The sequence below is a fragment of the Macaca thibetana genome, chromosome 14 (assembly GCF_024542745.1).
Source record: "Macaca thibetana thibetana isolate TM-01 chromosome 14, ASM2454274v1, whole genome shotgun sequence".
Taxonomy (NCBI): Eukaryota; Metazoa; Chordata; class Mammalia; order Primates; family Cercopithecidae; genus Macaca; species Macaca thibetana.
This window is the reverse complement of record NC_065591.1, coordinates 18,422,042-18,444,926: the sequence shown is the minus strand read 5'-3', so window position 1 is coordinate 18,444,926 and position 22,885 is coordinate 18,422,042. Positions and strand designations below refer to the sequence as shown.

Below are 22,885 nucleotides of genomic sequence, written 5' to 3'. Positions count from 1 at the left end.
CTGCAATCCTAGCACATTGGGAGGCTGAGACAGGCAGATTGCTTGAGCCCAGGAGTTCGAGACCAGCCTGGGAAACATGGTGAAACCCTGTCTCTACAAAAAATACAAAAATTGACCAGGCATGGTGGTGTAGGCCCGTAGTCCTAGCTACCGGGAAGGCTGAGATGAGAGGATCACTTGAGCCTGGGAGTTTGAGGATGCAGTGAGCCAAGATCACACCACTGCACTCCAGCCTGGGTAATAGAGCAAGACTCCATCTCAAAAAAAAAAAAAAAAAAAAAAGATTACATACCTAGGAACAAATGTAACAAGAATATGCAAGAACCATATGAAGAGAGCTTTAAAACACTACTAGAAACAAAAAAAGACTTGGACATATGGAAAGGCATGGTATGTTCTTAGGAAGATTTAAAATCATAAACCTGTCAGTGCTCCTTAATTTAATCTATAAGTTAACATGATCTCCGTAAAAAAATACCAATAGGACTTTTTGCTTATTTGCTTATTTTCTTGAGAGAAATGATTGTAAAGCTCATACAGAAAAAATATGTAGACTAGAATAACCAGAAATATCCTGAGAAAGAAAAGAACGAGCTACTAGCCTCATTAATATCTGTAATAGATATTAGAATCTGTTATAAAGCCATAATAATTCCACTATAATTGCGAACAATAAACACTATGTGCCAGGCACTATTCTAAGCCCTTTAAATAGAACAATTCATTTAATTATCTTAACAGCCCATTGAGATTAACCTACTGAAACTCACACTGCCAATAAGTGGCAGAGCTCAGATTTGAACTCAGGTGCTAGCTCCAGAACATGTGCTGTCTTCATCACCACACTCTTCATTACCAACACATTTATTATTGACATATTAATAGGCAATCAATGGACCAGAATCAGAAGCTTAGAAATGGACTCAAATATAAAAATAAAATTAATCTACTTTGGGGAGGGCATTTAAATCAATGAGCACAACTGGTAGCCATGTTAGGAATATGATACTACATCTTGTATGCAAATAAATTCTAGATGGATCAAAAATTTCAGTATAGGCTGGCTACAGTGGCTCATACCTGTAATCCCAGCACTTTGGGAGGCCGAGGTGGGAGAATTGCTTGAACCCAGGAGTTCAAGACTAGCCTGGGCAATGTAATGAAATCTGTCTCTACCAAAAAAGCCTTTTTTTTTTTTTTTCAACCAGCATGGTGTGGTGGCGCGTACTTATATTAGCTTGGTGTCAAGGTAATTACGGGTTTTGCCATTCATGACAATAGTCTCAGCTACTCGAAAGGCTAAGGTGAGGGAATCACTTGAGCCCGGGAGTTGGAGGCTTCAGTGAGCCATGATCACACCACTGCACTCCAGCCTGGGAGACAGAGTAAGACCCTGTCTCAAAAAAAAAAAAAAAAAAAAATACAAAAAACAAAAACATAAACATAAAGAAACCCCAGGAAGATGTTCTTACAATCTCACAGAAGGGAAGATGTTTCTAAGACAGCTGATAAAAAAAACCTGGAAGCCATAAAAGAAAAGATTGATATATTTTGTTGCAGAAAGAGGAAAAAATTTTGCTTGCCAACAAATACTGTAAACAAGAACAAAAGATTAACAACAAACAGGAAGTATTTGCAACTCATTTCACAGATGAAGGGCTAATTTCCTTATATTCAGAGTTCCTAAAAATCAACAATAAAAATACTAAAAACTCAGTAGAAAATTGAAGGATGAAAATAAACAGAAAGTTTATAGTAAAGGATTGTATAAGTGGTTCTTTTAAAATTATTTTAATAACTAGACTGAGATATAATTTACATACCATACAATTCAGCTATTTAAAGTGTACAATTCAGTAGTTTTTGGAATATTCAGAGTTGTAAGACCATCACCAAAATCAGTTCTAGAATATTTTCATCAAGCCCCCTCCGCCAAGAAAAATACCCCATACACATTAGCAGTAACTCCCCTTTCTTCCCACCCACGAACTCCCAGTCCTAGGCAACCACTAACCTACTTTCTGCCTCTGTGGATATGCCTATTCTGGACATTTCATATAGATTCTATATAGATAGAATCATATAATATATGGGCTTCTGTATCTGGTTTCTTTCACTTAGTGTTTTCTTTTCTTTGTTTTTATTTAAGTTCTGGGGTACATGTGCAGGATGTGCAGGTTTGTTACATCGCTAAACATGTGCCCTAGTGGTTTGCTGCACAGATCAACCCATCACTTAGGTATTAAGCCCAGTATGCATTAGCTGTTTTTTCTAATGCTCTCCCTCTCCCAACCTCACCCCCCAACAGGCCCCAGTATGTGTTGTTCCCCTCTCTGTGTCCATGTATTCTTATTGTTCAGCTCCCACTTGTAAGTGAGAACATGTGGTATTTGGTTTTCTGTTCCTGCGTTAGTTTGCTGAGGATAATGGCTTCCAGCTCCATCCATGTCGCTGCAAAGGACATGATCTCATTCCTTTTTATGGCTGTATCACTTACAGTTTTCAAGATTTATCCATGTTGTAACATGTATCAGTACTTTATTCCTTTTTGTGGCCAAATAATATTCCATTGTATGGTTATACCACATTTTGTCTATCCGTTCATCCATTGATAGACATTGGATTGTTTCCACTTTTTGGCTATCATGAATAATGCTGCTGTGGATGTTTGTGTACACACTTTTCTGTGAACACATTTTCAGTTCTCTTGGATATATACCTAGGAGTGGAATGTTGGGTCATATGGTAATTCTGTGTTTAAAAGAACAGCCAAACTGTTTTCCAAAATGCCTGCACTCTGTTACATTCCCAGCAACAGTTTATGAGGGTTACAGTTTCTCCACATTCTTGCCAACACTTGATATTTTGTGACTTTTTTTAATACAGCCAGCCTACTAGGTGTGAAATTTTATCTCACTCTGTTTTTTATTTATATTTTCCTGATGACTAATGAATGATGTTGAACATCTTTTTACATGCATATTAGCCATTTGTGTATCTTGTCTGGAGAAATGTTCATCCACATTGTGGAATGTATCAGCACTTAATTCCTTTTTACTGCTATGTAGTATTCCGTTGTATGAATATAGCACATTTTGCTTTTTGTTTACTTGTTAATGTACACTTGGGTTGTATACAGTTTTTTGCCCATTATGAATAAATCTTTTAGGAATATTTGTCTCCAGGTCTTTTTATGGATGTGTGTTTTCATTTATGTTGGGTAAATACCTAAGGGTTGAATTACTGACTGCTTTCTAAAACAGTTGTACCATCTTACATTCCCCCCAGCAATGTATGAGAATTCCAGTTGTTACAATTGCTTGTTAACATTTGGTGTTGTCAGTCTTTTGCATTTTATCTATTCTAGTGGTTGTGAAATGAAATCTCATTGTGGTTTTAGTTTGTATTTCCCTGATGACTAATGATGTTGAATACTTTTTATTGCTTGTTGGTCATTTGTATATCTTCCTTTGTGAAGTGTCTCTTCAAATATTTTGCCCAATTTTTAGTGGGTTGTCTTTTTATTATCCAGTGGTAGGAGTTCTTTACACATTCTGGTTACAAGTCAGATATGTTCATCACAAATATTTTCTTCTTCTGTGGCCTCTTTATTTCCTTAGTGATGTCTTTCATTGAGCAGAAGTTTTACTTTTTTAGCATTTTTTTCTTTTATGGTTAATGCCTTCTGGGTCCAGTCTAAAAAATCTTTGCGTACCCTAAGTTTGTGACAGTGTTACCCTATATTTCTTTCTAAAAGCATTAGAGGTTTAACTTTTATGTTTAGGTCTATAATCCATCCTGAATTATTTTTTGTTGGTAGTTTAAGATTGAGGGTCAAGGTTTTACCCCGCTCCCCTCATGGGGATAGCCAGTTGATATAGTATGATTTGTTGAAAAGACTTTCCTTTTCCTACTGATTTTGGTTCCTTTGTTTAAAAAAAAAAAAAAAATCAATTGACCACATATTAATATGTGCATATCTATCTTTGGATTCTCTATTCTGTTCCATTGATCTAAGGCAGTGTATGCTCTTCAACTTTTTCTTTTTGAAGATTGTTTTAGTCATTCAAGGCCCTTTGCATTTCCATGTAAAATTTAGAATAAACTTGTTCATTTCTATAAAAAAAAAAAGCCGCCGGGCGCGGTGGCTCACGCCTGTAATCCCAGCACTTTGGGAGGCCGAGACGGGCGGATCACAAGGTCAGGAGATCGAGACCACGGTGAAACCCCGTCTCTACTAAAAATACAAAAAATTAGCCGGGCGCGGTGGCCGGCGCCTGTAGTCCCAGCTACTCAGGGGGCTGAGGCAGGAGAATGGCGTAAACCCGGGAGGCGGAGCTTGCAGTGAGCCGAGATCGCGCCACTGCACTCCAGCCTGGGCGACAGAGCGAGACTCCGTCTCAAAAAACAAAAAACAAAACAAAACAAACAAACAAAAAAAAGCCTGAGAATTGGATTGAAATTATTAAGAATCGCCAGGCACGGTGGCTCACGCTTGTAATCCCAGTGCTTTGGGAGGCCAAGGCCGGTGGATCTCCTGAGGTCAGGAGTTCGAGACCAGCCTGACCAACATGGAGAAACCCCATCTCTACTAAAATTACCAAAAAAAAATTAGCTGGGTGTGGTGGCAGGCGCCTGTAATCCCAGCTAGTCAGGAGGCTGAGGCAGAAGAATTGCTTGAACCGGAGAGGCAGAGGTTGCAGTGAGCCGAGATCACGCCACTGCACTCCAACCTGGCAACAGAGCAAGACTCTGTCTCAAAAAAAAAAAGAAATGATTAAGAATCTATAGATCGGCCGGGCGCGGTGGCTCAAGCCTGTAATCCCAGCACTTTGGGAGGCCGAGACGGGCGGATCACGAGGTCAGGAGATGGAGACCATCCTGGCTAACACGGTGAAACCCGTCTCTACTAAAAAATACAAAAAACTAGCCGGGCAAGGTGGTGGGCGCCTGTAGTCCCAGCTACTCGGGAGGCTGAGGCGGGAGAATGGCGTAAACCCGGGAGGCGGAGCTTGCAGTGAGCTGAGATCCGGCCACTGCACTCCAGCTCAGGCTACAGAGCGAGACTATGTCTCAAAAAAAACAAAAAAAAACCCCCAGAATTTATAGAAATTGTCACCTTTACTATATTGAATCTTTCAATTCATAAACATGGTACATTTTCCCTTAGGTCTTCTTTAATTTCTCTCAACAATATTTTATTGTGTTTAATGTACAGATCTTAAACATTCTATTAAATTTATCCCGAAATAGTTCATGTTTCCTGCTATTCTTGTAAATGGCATATTTTTTAAATTTATTTTTTAGCTAACTTTGCACTTTGCATTTCAAGAATATAGAAATATAACTGCTTTTTATACATTACCCTTGTATCGTGTGACCTTGCTAAACTCACTTATTAGTTCTAGTAGTTTCTTTGTAGATTTCTTAGATTACTCTACATAGAAAATCCTGTCATGTGCAAGAAAAGGCAGCTTTATTTCTTTCTTTCCAATCTTGGTATAGCTTCTTTTCTCTTTCTTTCTTTCTTTCTTTCTTTCTTTATTGGACCTTTTTTACAATGTTATATAGAAGTGATGAGAGCAGATAGCCTTGCCTTGTTTCCAATCGTGACAGAACAGTTTTCAGTCTTCCAAAGTAAGTTATATTTTTCATAGATTCCCTTTATTAAGTGAAGGAAATTTTTCTTCTTTCTTTTTTTTTTTTTTTTTTTTTTTTGAGATGGCATCTGGCTCCGTCGCCCAGGCTGGAGTGCAGTGGCGCGATCTCGGCCCACTGCACGCTCCGCCTCCCGGGTTCACACCATTCTCCTGCCTCAGCCTCCGAGTAGCTGAGACTACAGGCGCCAGCCACCTCGCCCGGCTAATTTTTTTGTATTTTTAGTAGAGGCGGGGTTTCACTGTGTTAGCCAGGATGGTCTCGATCTCCTGACCTCAGGTGATCCACCCGCCTCGGCCTCCCAAAGTGCTGGGATTACAGGCGTGAGCCATCGCACCCGGCCTGAAGTTCACTTTTCTTTTTAGTTTGCTGAGAATTTTTACTGTGAATCAGTATTCAGAATTGTTTACATCTATTGAGATGATCATGTGATTTTTCCCCTTTATGCTATTAATGTGGACAAATCCACTTAGTGATTATTTGTTATCCTTTTTATATACTGCTGTATTCCTTTTACTAATATTTCGTTAATGATTTTTGCATCTATCTGCATGAGGTATTTTAGGCTACAGTTTTCTTTTCTTGTAATATCTTTGTCTTATTTGAGAGTCACGATTATGCTGGCCTCATAAAATCAGTTTTGTTTTGTTTTGTTTTTTGAGATGGAATGTCACTCTGTCACCCAGGCTAGAGTGCAGTGGCGCAATCTCAGCTCACTGCAACCTCCGCCTCCTGGGTTCAAGCAATTCTCCTGCCTCAGCCTCCCTAGTACCTGAGATTACAGGTGCCTGCCACCACGCCCAACTAATTTTTGTATTTTAGTAGAGATGGGGTTTCACCATGTTGGCCAGGTTGGTCTCCAACTCCTGACCTTAAGCGATCCACCCACCTTGTCCTCCCAAAGTGCTGGGATTACAGGTGTGATCCACCACACCCAGCATAAAATCAGTTTTGAAGTGTCTTCCTCTTTTCTGAAAGAGTTTATTTAAGATTGGTGATCTATTTTTTTAATGTCTCTTTTTCTATGAAGACTTTTCTGAGCTTTAGGTTTAATATGCATTTTTCTAGCTTTTTCTTAACTTGTCATGCATATAATTATGTCTTCCTCATTAGACTGTCAGCTTCATGAGAGCATTTATCTGTCTTGCTTTCCCCTATGCTCCTAGCATCTAGATAAGTGCCTGCTTCAAAGTATCATATATGTAAATGAATATTTACTGAATTGTGTTAAATTAAAGGGAAAATAAGAGACCAGAAAAACTGGGAATTGTGACACAATACTAAATATAAAAAGGCTTTTTTAAAAAGTTACATTGGGAGCAAAAAGAACAAGGAGGTGTAGGTGGGTGATATCATATTAATGAATGAAAGAAAGAAAATAGAGCATTCACCTCTATTTGGGTTTAGTCTTCTCTGTCAAAGAGAATACGCTTTGGACCAGAAAAGGTAAAATAAACACTGGTTACAGGGAATGCAATCAAACATAGTTGAGATTGAAAGAGGTCACACAACTGCTTTAAATGATTTCAAGTTCCTTAATCTAATATTTCAAGATACTGAGGACTAGGCTGGGTGCTGTGGCTTGCGCATGTAATCCCAGCACTTTGGGAGGCTGAGGTGGGTGGATCACCTGAGGTCAGGAGTTCGAGACCAGCCTAGATAACATGACGAAACCCTGTCTCTACTAAAAATACAAAAATTAGCTGGACGTGGTGGCAGGCACCTGTAATCCCAGGTACTAGGGAGGCTGAGGCTGGGAAATCACTTGAACCCAGGAGGCAGAGGTTGCAAAGAGCCGAGGTCGCACCATTGCACTCCAGCCTGGGTGACAAGTGAAACTCTGTCTCAAAAAAAAAAAAAAAAAAAAAAAAAAAGATACTGAGGACTAGTGGATGAGCTGGCTGAAGCACTTCTGGCAGTCTTTGAGAAAGTGTGCATGGGGAGGGAGAAATAGGGGATGAGGGTCGGGGATGGATAGAAATTTCAGAAGACTGGAGTCAAGGAACTAATATTCAGGAGGTCACTTCAGCAGACTTGACATCCATGTTAGCTAATATTCTTAAACTACTTATGAACAAGAATAAATTAAGAGGCCTGGCACAGTGGCTCATGCCTGAAATCCCAGCACTTTGGGAGGCGGAGGCCGGCAGATCACTTGAGGTCAGGAGTTTGAGACCAGCCTGGCCAACATAATGAAAACCCATCTCTACTAAAAATACAAAAATATAGCTGGCTGTGGTAGTACGTACCTGTAATCCCAGCTACTCAGAGGCTGAGGCAGGAGAATCCCTTGAACCCAGGAGGCAGCGGTTGCAGTGAGCCAAGATTGTGCCACTGCACTCCAGCCTGTGTGATGGAGTGAGACTCTGTCGAAAAAAAAATTCTTAAAAAGAATAAATTAAGAAAAGGAAGTTGGGATCACTGTAAGCTTACCAGAATTTATTGAAGATGGAGACAGAAAAGGGGAAGAAGTAGGAGGTAAAGGGGGGAAGGAAGAAGGGAAGAGAAGAAAATAAAGGGGAAGGTAAGGGAGGGGAGGGGAAGAAAAAGGAACAGGAATATATCCCAGGCTTAGTGGGTAAAGAAGATTTGATTTCAACCCTGGCTCTTTTACTGCTCAGTAAAATGATGTTAGGCAAGTTATTAATTGCTATAAGCCAGATTTCCTTATTGGTAAAATTGAAATGATAAGCTACTTCATAGAGTAGTTCTGATGATTAAATTAAATAATGTGTATAAAGTGCTTATTTATCAAAAGCAGTGATAACTGTGAAGGGGGTGAATTATGGTAATGACAATAATACTGACGGACAAGGAACAGGAGTAGTCAATGTAAACTTACTCCCTTTTTGAAGAGATTACTGCATTGGTAAGTTGGGAGAAATCTGTACAGTATAGCTGTATTCAGTATAGCTATATTTAGTATATTTGTTTAGCTCATTTGGATTTCAACAAGACTTTGACAACATCTCCATGACATCCTTGCGAACAAGGAGAAGGAATACAGGCTGGTTGAATAGTCATACTTAAAGTGTGCTGATTAATGGGTTCCTGTCATGCTGAAATTCTCCAGAAGTGTAAATCTGGACTATGTACTTAGCCAAGCTTTTAAAAAAAAAATCATTATTTGCATAAAAGCATTGATAGCAGGCTAATTAAATTTGGGAACAATAGCTAATAAGCTGGCTGAAAAAAACAGGACCTAAAAAGAAATAGTGTAATACAGAGCAAAGAATATGGCCTTAATGTCATGGATCTATCACTACTAGCTGTGTGACTTTGAGTAAATTGCTTAACCATCTGAGCCTTTGTTTCCTCATTTTCATGAAGATAATACTACATATTCCATTTGGTTGTGAGAATATAAAAGATAATATACGTGTATTATCACGCCTGTAATCCCAGCACTTTGAGAGGCCCGGGGGGCAGATCACGAGGTCAGGAGATCGAGGCCATCCTGACCAATATGGTGAAACCCCGTTTCTACTAAAAATACAAAAATTAGCTGGGCATGGTGGTGCGTGCCTGTAATCCCAGCTACTCGGGAGGCTGAGGCAGGAGAATCACTTGAACCAGGGAGTCGGAGGTGGCAGTGAGCCGAGATTGCACCACTGCACTTCAGCCTGGTGACAGAGCGAGACTCAAATATATATGTGTGTGTCAAATATATATGGATGTGTGTGTATTATTTATTTCTGTGTTATAAATCTCCCCAAAAAAACCTGGGGGCTTAAACCAAAAACATTTATTATTTCACAGTTTCTAAAGGCCGGGAATCTAAGAGCAGCTTAGTGGGGTGGTTCTGACTCAGAGTCTCTTTTAAGGTTGAAATCAAGATTTTGATTGGGACTGCAGTTATCCAAAGGCTTGAATGGGACTGGAGGGCCTGCTACTAAGCTCACTCATGTGGGAGGCCTCAGATCTTTAGCACATGATCCTCCTGATATAAGGAGCTGGCTTCCCCAGAGCAAGTGGTCTTAGAAGGGAAGAACAAGCAGGAAGCCACAGTGCCTTTATCACTTGGCCTCTGACATCACATTCTGTCGCTTTTGTTTTATTTTCTCCATTAGAAGCTAGTTGCTAAGTTTAGCTCATACTCAAGGGAAAAAGGAATTACGATCCACCTCTTGAAATGGAGGAGTATCGTAGAAGTTTGTGGGCATATCTTTTTTTTTTTTTTTTTTTTTGAGACGGAGTCTCGCTCTGTCGCCCAGGCTGGAGTGCAGTGGCCGGATCTCAGCTCACTGCAAACTCCGCCTCCCGAGTTTATGCCATTCTCCTGCCTCAGCCTCCCAAGTAGCTGGGTCTACAGGCACCCGCCACCTCGCCTGGCCAGTTTTTTGTGTTTTTTAGTAGAGACGGGGTTTCACCGTGTTAGCCAGGATGGTCTCAATCTTCTGACCTCGTGATCCGCCCGTCTCGGCCTCCCAAAGTGCTGGGATTACAGGCTTGAGCCACCGCATCCGGCTTGTGGGCATATCTTAAAATGGCAACGATCTAAAAAGTACTCAGTACAGTGCTTAGCACATAGGTGCTCCATAAATGGCACTTGTTATTCTACTCTTAATAATCGACACTTAATATACATATACAATTAATATACATGGTCCCTACTATGAAACTGGTGTGGGTAGGACAAGATAAACTCATGATTTCTTAGATTCCTGGAAAACACAGAAAAAGAAGTACCACATATCACTACATTCATTACATCTGTTTTGTACACCAAAATGAATGGATTATTTTTGTACTGCATGTAATGCACTAAGAACAGGACTAGTAAAAATAAATTCTAGTAATATTTACTTACTTGTTTATTTATTTTGAGACAGAGTCTCTCTCTGTTGCCCAGGCTAGAGTGCAGTGACACAATCTCAGCTCACTGCAACCTCCGCCTCCTGGGTTCAAGCGATTCTCCTGCCTCAGCCTCCCAAGTAGCTGGGACTACATGCATGCACCACAACACTGGCTAACTTTTGTATTTTTAATAGAGATAGGTTTTCACCATGTTGGCCAGGCTGGTCTCGAACTCCTGACCTCAAGTGATCCACCTGCCTCGGCCTCCCAAAGTGCTGGGATTACAGATGTGAGCCACTGCGCCCACCCATTAGTAATGCCTAATTAGTAATATTAATAGGCATACCTAAAATGTATAGTCTGTAAATACCAGTGATGTGAAAAAATTGAATGACAACCTAAAAATGATACTGTATGGTTTTGTTAAAGAGTTTTATATGTATATTTAAATATAGGTATTGATCATCTGAGCATTCATCAAAGTTTAACTGAGTAATATACCAACATGTCTTTCTGAGTGTCCTTTTCTCATTTCCACTTAAAAATGTGTCATAGCTAAGACTGACAGGCCCCAGTCTGCAGCAAAAATGGGGAATACTTGCTAGTTCACACACCTCCCCTGAGGGCAGTTTTGGGGGGATGTAAACTAACAAACATAGAAGTATTATATCAGCAAAGGAGTTGATTAAGTAGAAGAGTCGATGTTGACAGTAAAAATTTAGAAGCAATAATTAATATGACTGAATCACTAAATAATCTTTATATATATAATATATATTATATATATATTTATATATGGGTACATAATGCCCATCATTAGCCTCAAAGATTGTCTAATGTTAATTGGAAACAAAAACATAAGAACTCTCCCACCCAGGTGGACAGAGTAATTTACTGAGCCACTTTGGTAAGATAAGAACATTAGATTGAAGGTAATATCACACCTTAAACTTGTTAATTTATTGGTGTTTTGATTTGCGTTAAACATTAGGCAGATCCTCAGGCTAGTGGCTGACATGGTGGAACTCTCCTTAGTATCTCACCAAAATAGCAGTCAAACTTCTAAGATGTTCAAAACATAGTTACTAATTTGAAAGTAAGTAAAACCTGTTGCTGAGGAGCCAGTATTTACAGAAGTTATATGCATCTTTGTAGGTGAGGCAGGAAGTCTCCTAAGATTTCACAGGGAGCCTCCTGACTTATAAATGCATAAATCACAGTATCGATTTGGTCAGCAGTGATAGATAAAAAGTAGTGATGTGGGTTTTAACCGTTGCTAGCCTTAGCCACACACTGACAGTTGTGATAACAGAAAAGGGAGTTATTAGAGATCCAAACAGTGAAGAGAAAATATATTTAAAAAACAGTATTTTAAGATAGGTAGTAATTTACTGTGTAGAGGACAAATAAATGGCTTTATACATCTTTTCGTTCTTTTTTTTTTTTTTTGAGACAGAGTTTCACTCTTGTTGCCCAAGCTGGAGTGCAATGGTGCGATCTCAGCTCACTACAACCTCTGCCTCCCAGGTTCAAGCGATTCTCCCGCCTTAGCCTCCCGAGTAGCTGGGATTACAGGCATGCACCCAGCTAATTTTTTTGTGTGTTCGTAGTAGAGACGGGGTTTCTGCATGTGGGTGAGGCTGGTCTCAAACTCCCAACCTCAGGTGATCCGCCTGCCTTGGCCTCCCAAAGTGCTGGGATTACAGGCATGAGCCACTGCAGCTGGCATGTCTTTTTGTTCTTTAAGAGTATCTATTGGCCATGCGCGGTGGCTGAAGCCTGTAGTCCCAGCACTTTGGGAGGCCAAGACGGGCGGATCACGAGGTCAGGAGATCGAGACCATCCTGGCTAACACGGTGAAACCCCGTCTCTACTAAAAAATACAAAAAACTAGCCGGGCGAGGTGGCGGGCGCCTGTAGTCCCAGCTACCTTGGGAGGCTGAGGCAGGAGAATGGCATAAACCCGGGAGGCGGAGCTTGCAGTGAACTGAGATCCCACCACTGTACTCCCGCCTGGGTGACAGAGTGAGACTCCGTCTCAAAAAAAAAAAAAAAAAAAAAAAAAAAAAAAAAAAATCACAGCACTTTGGGAGGCCGAGATGGGTGGATCACGAGGTCAGGAGATCGAGACTATGCTGGCTAACACGGTGAAACCCCGTCTCTACTAAAAAATACCAAAAAAAAAAAAACTAGCCGGGCGAGGTGGCGGGCTTCTGTAGTCCCAGCTACTCGGGAGGCTGAGGCAGGAGAATGGCGTGAACCCGGGAGGTGGAGCTTGCAGTGAGCTGAGATCCGGCCACTGCACTCCAGCCTGGGCGACAGAGCGAGACTCCGTCTCAAAAAAAAAAAAAAAAGTATCTATTATGGATCAGTATGCACAATGTTGAACCACAGTTGATAAACAAAAGGTAACTGATGTTCACTATCATCTTTTTTTTTTTTTTTTTTTTAATTCTTCAGCTAAAAGAGCTGAAGAGGTGATTTATTATAGAGTTGTTACACCCGGCCACAAATAAACACAGAAATAGTCCAGAGTGTCACAAGTCCAGGGCAGAGGACCAACATGGGCAGTTTTGTTTATGAGCAAGGTGGGTCTCAGAGGTGATGGGCGATCAGAGGGCGATGAAGTTCTAGATCCATTGAGACAAGCTCTAGACAGTAGCATGCAGTCCCACAACTTGTACCAGCATCCCCAGCACCTGGCATTCCATGTTTCTGCTCCTGTGGCCTCCACGATGCAACAAGCTAGCTGTTTACTTGGACCTCTGCCTCATCTTTCTTCTTTTGCGCTTCAGCCTGCGCATTCGCTTCTTCCTCCACTTGGCTCTCATGGCGCAGAGGTTTCCAAGAAAATGGCGCTAAGGCCGAGAGCCACTATCATCTTTTTTAGGAAGCCAAGTAAGTTTGTGATGTCGTTTACAGAGACTTCTATCAAATATTAAAATGTCTTAAGATGGGGGAAAAAAACACAGCTTTGACACTCGAGTAGGTTTTACGTATTAACCTATATAGAATACACATAGAAGAAAGGGTCAGAGAGGTCCCTGGAAATGCCGTGTACTGATTCAGCATCATGGGGGTTGCACAGACTGCACTGTGAGTAATAATTATAATAATAACTATTATTTAATGAGCATTTACCATGTGCCAGGAATTAGGTTAAATCTTTACATGAATTATGGTATTGAGCCCTTTTATCCACCCCTTGAGTAGATATTATTATATCTATTTTAAAGATAAGGAAATTGAGACATAGTGGTTAAAAATTTACCTAACATTGGCTGGGCGTGGTGGCTCACGACTGTAATCCCAGTACTTTGGGAGGCCAAGGCAGGCAGATCATGAGGTCAGGAGATGGAGACCATCCTAGCTAACACGGTGAAACCCCGTGTCTTCTAAAAATACAAAAAAAAATTAGCTGGGCACATCCAGCTACTCGGGAGGCTGAGGCGGGAGAATCACTTGAACCCAGGAGGCAGAGGTTGCAGTTAGCCGAGATCACGACACTGCACTCCAGCCTGGGCGACAGAGCGAGACTCCATATTTAAAAAAAAAAAAAAAAAAATTTACCTAACATTGTTCATGTGGTTAAGTGGCAGAGCCCAGAATCAAAGTGAAGTCTGAGTACCTCCATCCCGGTTTACTATCTCAGTCTACATGTTTTATGGAAATGAGGTATGCCCTTTCTGAGAAGGAATGATGTTATTGTACCTCCTTATATATTTTGGTTAAGAATGAGGCTGGGCGCGGTGGCTCACGCCAGTATTCCCAGCACTTCGGGAGGCCGAGGCAGGTGGCTCACGAGGTCAGGAGATGGAGACCATCCTGGCTAACACGATGAAACCCCGTCTCTACTAAAAATACAAAAAATTAGCCGGGCGCGGTGTCAGGCGCCTGTAGTCTCAGCTACTTGGGAGGCTGAGGCAGGAGAATGGCGTGAATCCGGGAGGCAGAGCTTGCAGTGAGCCGAGATCGCGCCGCTGCACTCCAGCCTGGGCAACAGAGCAAGACTCCATCTCAAAAAAAAAAAAAAAAAAAAAAAAAAGAATGAATGAGGATCTCCTCCTTTATTATTTATTCATGTGACCCTTTCTTCTCCCTCACCCTGTGGGAGGCTGAATAATGGCCCTAAAGATATTCAGGCCCTAATCCAGGATTATCCAGGTGAACCCTAAATGTAATCACAAGTGTCCTTTTAAGAGGGAGTCAGAGAGAGATTTGATGATGGGAGAGGAAGAAGACAATGTGACGCCAGAAGTGGGTGTGTTTGGAGCAGGGAAGTGACTGATGTGGGGCCACAAGCCAAGGAATGAGGATAACTTCTAGAAACTGGAAAAAGAAAGGAAACTGATTCTCCCCTAGAACCTCCAGAAGGAACCAGCTTGTTGACACCTTGATTTTAGTCCCATTAAGACTCATTTTGGACTTCTGGCATCCAGAACTCTAAGAGAATAAATTTCTGTTGTTTTAAGCTACCAAATTATGGTAATATTTTATAGCAACCATAGGCATTGAATACATATCCCATATTACTGGCTTCAGGACTTATTTGCTTTATACTTTCTCCTTGTATTTTTCCTACACTTTGTAATTGTTTATTACTTCCTGAATGCAACTGAGAATGTGTAAATAACATATTCGTAAAAGCATTGTTTCAGATAAAGTCTAAAAAAGAGGTCTTTTATTTTAGAAGAATATGCAATCCTATGGCTATCCCATATCCCAGCCTTTCCAATGGCTGCAAAAGGGAAAATTATGGGATGAATGTTGTCAAGTGTATAATGAAAGGAAATCTTTTCAACGTGAATGATTAATGAACTTGTAGAAAAATGTCCACCATAATGAGAGTCACACCAGTTAATCATAACCCACATCTCTGACTAGGAACGCAGTAGGTTTCCCTCACTCCCACCACTCTTTATTTGGAGATTTGTTGAAACCTACAAGAGAATTATGAGAATAGTATGAAGGCACTTGTCTGCCCTTCACCAAATGCTAACTAACATGTCACCATATTTGTGAACAATAGATAGATAACTTGAAACTAAGTTATGGGAATCATGACATCTTACCCCTCACATCCCTCATCTCCTAAGAGTAAGGACTTTCTCCTCTTCTCCTGCATAACTCCAACGTCATTTGAGAAAATAACACTAATTTTATAATATCACCTAACATTCAGTCCAGTGCAAATTACAATTTCCCCAGTTGTTCCTAAACATTATTAATAGCTGTTTGTTTTCTGACCCAGCATCCAATCAAGGTTTAACATTGTACTTGGTAATGTCTGTTTAGTTTCTTTTAATCTGGAACAGACCCCTTACAATTTTGTTTTCATGATACTGACTTCTTTGTGTTTTCCTGATCCTCCTGCATTAGAATGTAAATTTTACAGGGGCAGGGATTTTCATCTCTTTGTTCATAGCCATGTCCTTGGCATTGAGAATGGTGCCTAGCACTTTGTAAATATTTGTTTAATAACTAGATGAGTGAATAATTAATACAAGTATAATGAGTGTCATGAAAGGTGATTTAGAGGATACCAAGGGGCCTGAGAATCTAATCTGTTGTTGTTTGTGTGTAACTCTTACCTCTGCATTACATATATTGTGTTACACATATACGTGTTCCAGGCTTGAGCAAAGGGCTCATTTTACAAATCAATGGGGAGATGTAAGTGTAATAAATATAAGAATTGAGTTTTTAAAAATACCTAAGTTGGTCAAGATAAAAAGGCATGATAGCAGGCACGTTAACAGTGAAACTACAAGAGACTTAAGCTGAGTTTGGGCAGCTGTGTGATGTGACTGGCAAGACGCTAAATTAGCTTTAGACATAATACAATAAGAACAGAGGCCATAATGAAGAAGGCGATTGTCTTGCTCTATTTACTCATTCTTTCATTCAACAAATATTTATTGAGTGCATCCTGTGTCCCAGGCACTGTTTTGGTGCTGGATATACAGAATTGAGCACAACAAAGTCTTCAGCCACATGGAGCTTACATTCCATGATGAACAAACAATACTCAAGGTTTTGAGGGTAGGGGCTCCGTGCTTTCACAAGAGAGGCAACATAGCGTAATGGTCAAGAGCAGTGGTTTTTGAGTCAAAAGACATAGGTTTGAGTCCTAGTTTGTATACTTTTTTGCTGCTTGGTCTCAGGTAAGTTCCTTAAGCTCTCAGAGCCTGAGTTTCCCCAGCAGTAAGGGCATGGCAAATAACAGTATAGCCTCATAGGTTGGGAAGGGATGTAAGCGAGACAATGCATGAGAATTGTCTCACATGGTGCCTGGCACTTAATAGCTTCTTGATAAATGTTAGTTGTTGTTTTCATCATTATTAACATTGACTGACTAAAACGTGCCTTACTAAAAAAGGGATTTGAAACCAAATGATGAAGAACAGTTCAAGGAACCAGGGATGTTAAACTCATAGAAAAGTAAATGGAATACATGCTTACTGGTTTCAAATACTTGATGATGTAGCATGTGACCTGAGCTTACTTATTCTGTGTGGCCCCAGAAAACAGAATTAGGTCCAGCGGTGGAAGTTACCAGGAAGACAGCTTTCACAATGTAAGAAGAAATGTTCTTAATAATTAGAATTATTGCCGGGCACGGTGGCTCAAGCCTGTAATCCCAGCACTTTGGGAGGCCGAGACGGGCGGATCACGAGGTCAGGAGATCGAGACCATCCTGGCTGACACGGTGTCTACTTTAAAAATACAAAAAACTAGCCGGGCGAGGTGGCGGGCGCCTGTAGTCCCAGCTACTCGGGAGGCTGAGGCAGGAGAATGGCGTGAACCCGGGAGGCGGAGCTTGCAGTGAGCTGAGATCCGGCCACTGCACTCCAGCCTGGGCGGCAGAGCGAGACTCCGTCTCAAAAAAACACAAAATAATAATAATAATAATTATTATTATTATTTATTATTTCTATAAATAGAAAGAGCTGCTTGGGAGGAAATGGATTTTCTGTCATTAGAGATAATAAAGCACATACTAGACATGTACTCTCCAATACGTAGCCGGTAGCCTCCTATGGCTATTTAAATTTAAATTAATTAAAATTAAATACAGTTATAAAAACAGAGGATAGGATGGTGGTTTCCAGGGATTGGGGGAGGGAGACATGGGGTATTGTTGTTCAATTGGTGTAAAGTTACAGTTATGCAAGATGAATTGATTCTAAAGATCTGCTCTACAGCATAATGCCTGTAACTAACAAAATTAGGAACTTAACAATCTATTAAGAGGGTAGATCTCATGTCAAGCATTCTTACCATACACACACACACACACACACACACGCACACACACACAGAGAGAGAGAAAGAGAAACTTTTGAGGGTGTGGATATGCCTATTATCTTTATGGTAGTGGTGATTTCACTGTTTTATGCACGTATCCAAGCTCATCAAATTGTACATATTAAATATGTATGGGTTTTTTGTATGTCAGTTAAACCTCAATAAAGCTAATTTTTAAGAAATTAAATACAAATACAATTCAGTTATTTAGTCACATTAGTCACATTTCAAAGTGCTCACAAGCCACATATGGCTAGTGGTTACTGCCATATTAGTGTAGAATAACAAACATTGCCATCATCACAGAAAGTTCTGTTGTATAGTACTGTTCTGGACAATGACTGAACAAAGATGTTAAAGAAGAAAGAGGCACAAGATGAGAAAGAAGAGCTGAATTAATTAGGTAACTTGTAAAATCCATTCTAAGCCTCAGTTTTGTAGATCATTAAAGGTCATCTTTTTAACTATGTAATAATAGTAGACAGATAGTCGTTTCATTTTGGAATAAAGGAAGAGTTATTCTCACAGAAATAAAACTGTTGTGTTATTTGGAGATATTTTTATTTTACTGATTTGACTTAAAAATTGCTTCTTGTCAGCTCATCACTCTAGTTAGAGAAATAAATTTCTGAGGGGAAATGGCCTAGCAATGGCATGGCCCAGGAGAAGTACAGTAATCGTTGCATCTTTTTCCTGAAAGAACTTCCCATGATTGTTTAGTTCAGCCTGAAGAGCCATTTGTGACGCTTGAAAATCAATGAGGGGGAAAAACGGGACTGAGCTGGGCCGGTTTTCAAAGGACATGAGGGGTGAGTCTTGTTTCAGTTGCTAGTATTAGACAGGATTTCATTTATGAACTTTGTTCTCTTGTCCAACTCCAGTTCCTACAGGTTTCCTTTTTCCTTTGCTCTCCAGTCAAAAGGAAAAATACTCATATGATTATTAGAAATACTGGAGCAATAAATTGTTTGAGGGACTTGAAACACCCTTTTTTTCTTTCCCTTCAAAGCCTTAAATGATACTTGCCTCACTGAAGCTTACAGATCGTTAAAAGCAGTCCTGCCAGGGTGTTGTAATATATGTTTTAGCTTCCAACTGAAAGAAAATCTCTACCAATCTAACCTTTGAGTCATATAGAATTTTTTATTTTCTATTTTTGATGTCTTGGGTGTTCCGCCACTTTTTCATCACCTGCCATATACAAAATTCCCATATCTTATTTGAGCCAAAAATGAATCCTGGTATCACCTCTAACAATTACAAATTTCTAGCCCTTTTCAACTATGTTATTATTTGCCTATTTTATTTATTGCAGAGCAGTTCCCAAGGAGTAATGTCTTGGAGAAACAGAAATAACACTGTAGAAGAGCAGTAGTTTTATGGACATTGAGAGTACCATTGCAAAACCTGATTTTTTTGCATCTTCGTGGCTTCAGTTTCAAGTAATTGTAGACTGGCAGAGGCCAAGCTGTTTTCAATTTGACCCTTGATTAAGCTAAAAACTACACAACAACTAAGGGTACCCTATTTCCTGTTACAGAGAAAGATACATAAAAGGGCCAGATTAACAAGAAAGCAAATAGCCAGTCTGGAGTATGACCAGAGAATCTGTAACTCTAATAAGCACACCAAGGGATTCTGGTGAACAGACTAATTTGGGGAACTGCCTAGGTCCACGTTATTTTGTAAAGGCATGATTGAAGAACCGTTTTCTGAATTTTTAAAAATAAGACATCAATTTTTTATTGTAGTAAAATGTATGTAACATAAAACTTATCATTTTCACCATTTTTAAATATACAATTCAATGGTATTAAGTACAACCATCACCATGCATTTCTAGAACTTTTTCATCATCCTAAACTGAAACTGTACCCATTAAACAATAACTCCTCGTTCCCTCCTCCTTTCCCTCCCAGGCCCTGGTAACCTCTATAACACTTTCTGTCCCTCTGAATTTGCCTGTTCTAGGTCCCTCATATAAGTGAAGAGATAATTGATTTTTAGCAAAAGTTGAATTGCTTTCTTGCCTGGAGGCATGGGTCTGAGTGAAGGGGAGCAAACATTAATTGGTGTCTTGATATGACAAGTCAAGGTCACATTCGGATTTACTGGATTTATCTCAAGCAATAGAAAACTGTGTTTTTAAACTTTGGTCCCATGAAATCATACAGACTCCTTTTATTCTAATTGTTTTTATCATGACCTATGTATTCACCTATGAAATTCATTCATTTGAAATTGTTACTGACTAGTTGGTGATATTCAATCTGATTTTCTCATAAAAAGTAGTAAGTATGCTTCTGAAAATCTCCTCTCAATTATGTCATTCTAAACAATTTCTGCAATATCAAGGCCCAGCAGAAAAAAAAAAAAAGTTACTATCAAAATGTTTTCAACATTCAAAAGCAGAAGAATTAGCACTTTTTAGTTTCTTTTTATAAAATGTATCTACTTCAAGCCATAGCAAATTTGAAGTTTCAGATCCTCTGGCTACAAGATTGAGTACTTGACGATAGCCCTTTTGGCTCCTTCCAGATCTCCTAATAAAGCAGGGAGCTCCTTCAGTGTCCAGCGTACTACTCTGGGGAGAAGGCCTCTTGATCTTGTCTAGAGCAGGGCTTCAGATATCTGTGACAGAGGCTCAGGAAAGCACCTACCACTTGGAATGTAGAACAAAAGAAATGATTGTTTTCTTTTTTCTTTTTTTATTTCTGGAGATGGAGTTTTGCTCTGTTGCTCAGGGTGGAGTGCAGTGGCGGGATCTTGGCACACTGCAGCCCGCGCCTCTTGGGTTCAAGCGATTCTCCTGCCTCAGCCTCCCGAGTAGCTGGGATTACAGGTGCCTGCTACCACAGCTAGTTTTTGTATTTTTAGTAGAGATGAGGTTTCGCCATATTGGCCAGGCTGGTCTTGAACTCCTGACCTCAGGTGATCTGCCTGCCTCGGCTTGTTTTGTTTATTTTAAACCATTTTCCATAAATTTATAAAGCCATTCTCCATGACGTGCTTGCCACCTTCACGGTCTGTGTAAATCTGATCCATCAGTAATATAGTATGATAGCACTTAATTATGTGTTTTGTGAAAAGCTATGGAACAAAAAGTACCACGTGTTACTTAGCTCTCTAATTGTAAAATTGTGTTTTATTTCTGTGCCCTGAGGTTGGACCACAGTATTGTGATAAACCATGGGACTGATGGGTCTTGCCACCCATTCCTGTTCTCCATTTAAAAAAAAAAAAGTAATCAGACTTCTAATTCTCAAACCTCTAAAAACTCTTATGAAAACTTAGATCTAACTGTTTAAAGTTGACCCCTGGATTCTATAACCCTCTCTGTCACAAATCTGCTTTGTAACTTTGAGAGAATTATTTATCTTAAACACATAACTTACCATACAACTATTCATTGAGCATAAAACCTGATAATGATACCACTTCTGGAAAAAAGGATTCGTGACTCAGTGGGTCTGTTTCCCTACTTAAATCTGGAAGGTAAAATGCCTTCTTACTCTTCCTTCTGAATTTTCCCATTTAGTCCCTGGCACAAATGAAGACTCGCTCTTCTTGGCAGCATCCATGGCTGCTAAGAGGAACTTTGCCCCACTGCCTTTGATGTGGTGAAACAAAGCCTTTACCAGAGTGCTTGGAGGATCTGGCACCCTGGAGACTCCTAGAGGAGTCCACACCCTCTTTGGGAAATTCTTTTCCTAAAGATGTATTCAGATTTATGCCAATATGTAGAGGAGACATCTTTCTTAGAAAAAGCTTGCTTTTCCTCTCAAAGCTGTGAGGAAGCTGGTGAAGGGGAAGTTGAACTAGGTATAATACTGGCAAATGTTTTGAGCACTTCAGATAAAAATGTTTGATAAGTGCAGTCTTGTTTGTATCGCCTCATCATACTGCTCATTGGAGGTGTTTTCTTTGGTCACCTGCCAATGAAAAAGATTAGCCTTTTCCTGCATTTAGGATTGTTTCTTTGACTAGTTATGTTGGTAGAACAAGATAGACAAATGCTGCTGAACTTAGCAAATCAGTATTGGAACACAGTGATACTCATTTCTCCTCGGTGCCCTTTCCAATTCATTGACAGTTGCCACAAGCAGTTTCAATGGGTTTTTGATGGGACTCTCTTTCTCTCCTTACCTATTCCAATTTGTATTTTCACTTTAGTTCCCTTGCTCTGATGTTCAAGACTTTAAAGGATTTGCCACTGCCCCCCACGCCATGCTTTCCTATTTTATAGGATCCAATAAGAAACATTTTTTCATTTAAATGCCTCTTCTGTAACATGAGTCACCTTTTAGATTTCTATACCTTGTATCTTCTAGTTTCTATTTTAATCCAGAAAAATTATAGTTTCATCTTCTTTGAGGCAAGATATGAAGATTTTTTTTGCCCTCTCTCAAATTTATTCCTTGTTTACAGCAAAGGAAGCCACTGGCTACTTTTCTAACATTTCTGTATCAGAAGCTAGTTGAGCTAAATATACATACTTTTATATTCCCCTTAATATGTTTAGATAGATCTGGGGTATATCTTTTGGCTCTAGACATTGTGAAACAAAGTTAAGCCCTTTAACTCATCATCAGCCTATATCCATCTCTTCAAACAAAAAGGAAATGAACTTCCACTGCTGTAGGAAGAATTTATGTCACACATAAGGGCAAATTTGTTAGCGATGTTATTCAAGCCGGCTGTGGTGGCACATGCCTGTAATCCCAGCACTTTGGGAGGCCGAGGCAGTGGATTGCTTGAGACCAGGAGTTCGAGACCAGCCTGGCCAACATGGCAAAACCCTATTTCTACTAAAAATACAAAAATTAGCCTGGCATGGTGGCATATGCCTGTAGTCCCAGCTCCTCAGGAGGCTGAGGCACAAGAATTGCTTAAACCCAGAGGCGGATGTTGCAGTAAGCAGAGATCGTGCCACTGTACTCCAGCACGGGCGACAGAGGGAGACCCTGTCTCAAAAAACAAACAAATGAGATAATGTTATTCAGTACTGGGTTCCTAAGCAGTATTGCAGAATAACCTTCTCTGAAATTCTTTGCTTTTGTTTTTAATAGAATAGATTATGGATTAGGTGCAGACCTTCTTGACAGCATGAGATAACAAGTTA

The 22,885-nt window shown here is 40.0% G+C and overlaps 1 protein-coding gene and 1 long non-coding RNA gene across 5 annotated transcripts in view; one reads left to right on the top strand and one right to left on the bottom strand.

The window, feature by feature from the left end:
• The window catches only part of CSTPP1 (centriolar satellite-associated tubulin polyglutamylase complex regulator 1), a 230,218-nt gene that overhangs the window by 139,681 nt on the left and 67,652 nt on the right, over window positions 1–22,885 (top strand). The window lies entirely within an intron of this gene.
• LOC126935777 (uncharacterized) lies at window positions 3,938–4,604 on the bottom strand. The gene is made up of 2 exons (XR_007719297.1): window positions 4,427–4,604; window positions 3,938–4,116 (listed from the first exon to the last, which is right to left on the bottom strand). It is a non-coding gene; the product is annotated as an uncharacterized LOC126935777 (long non-coding RNA).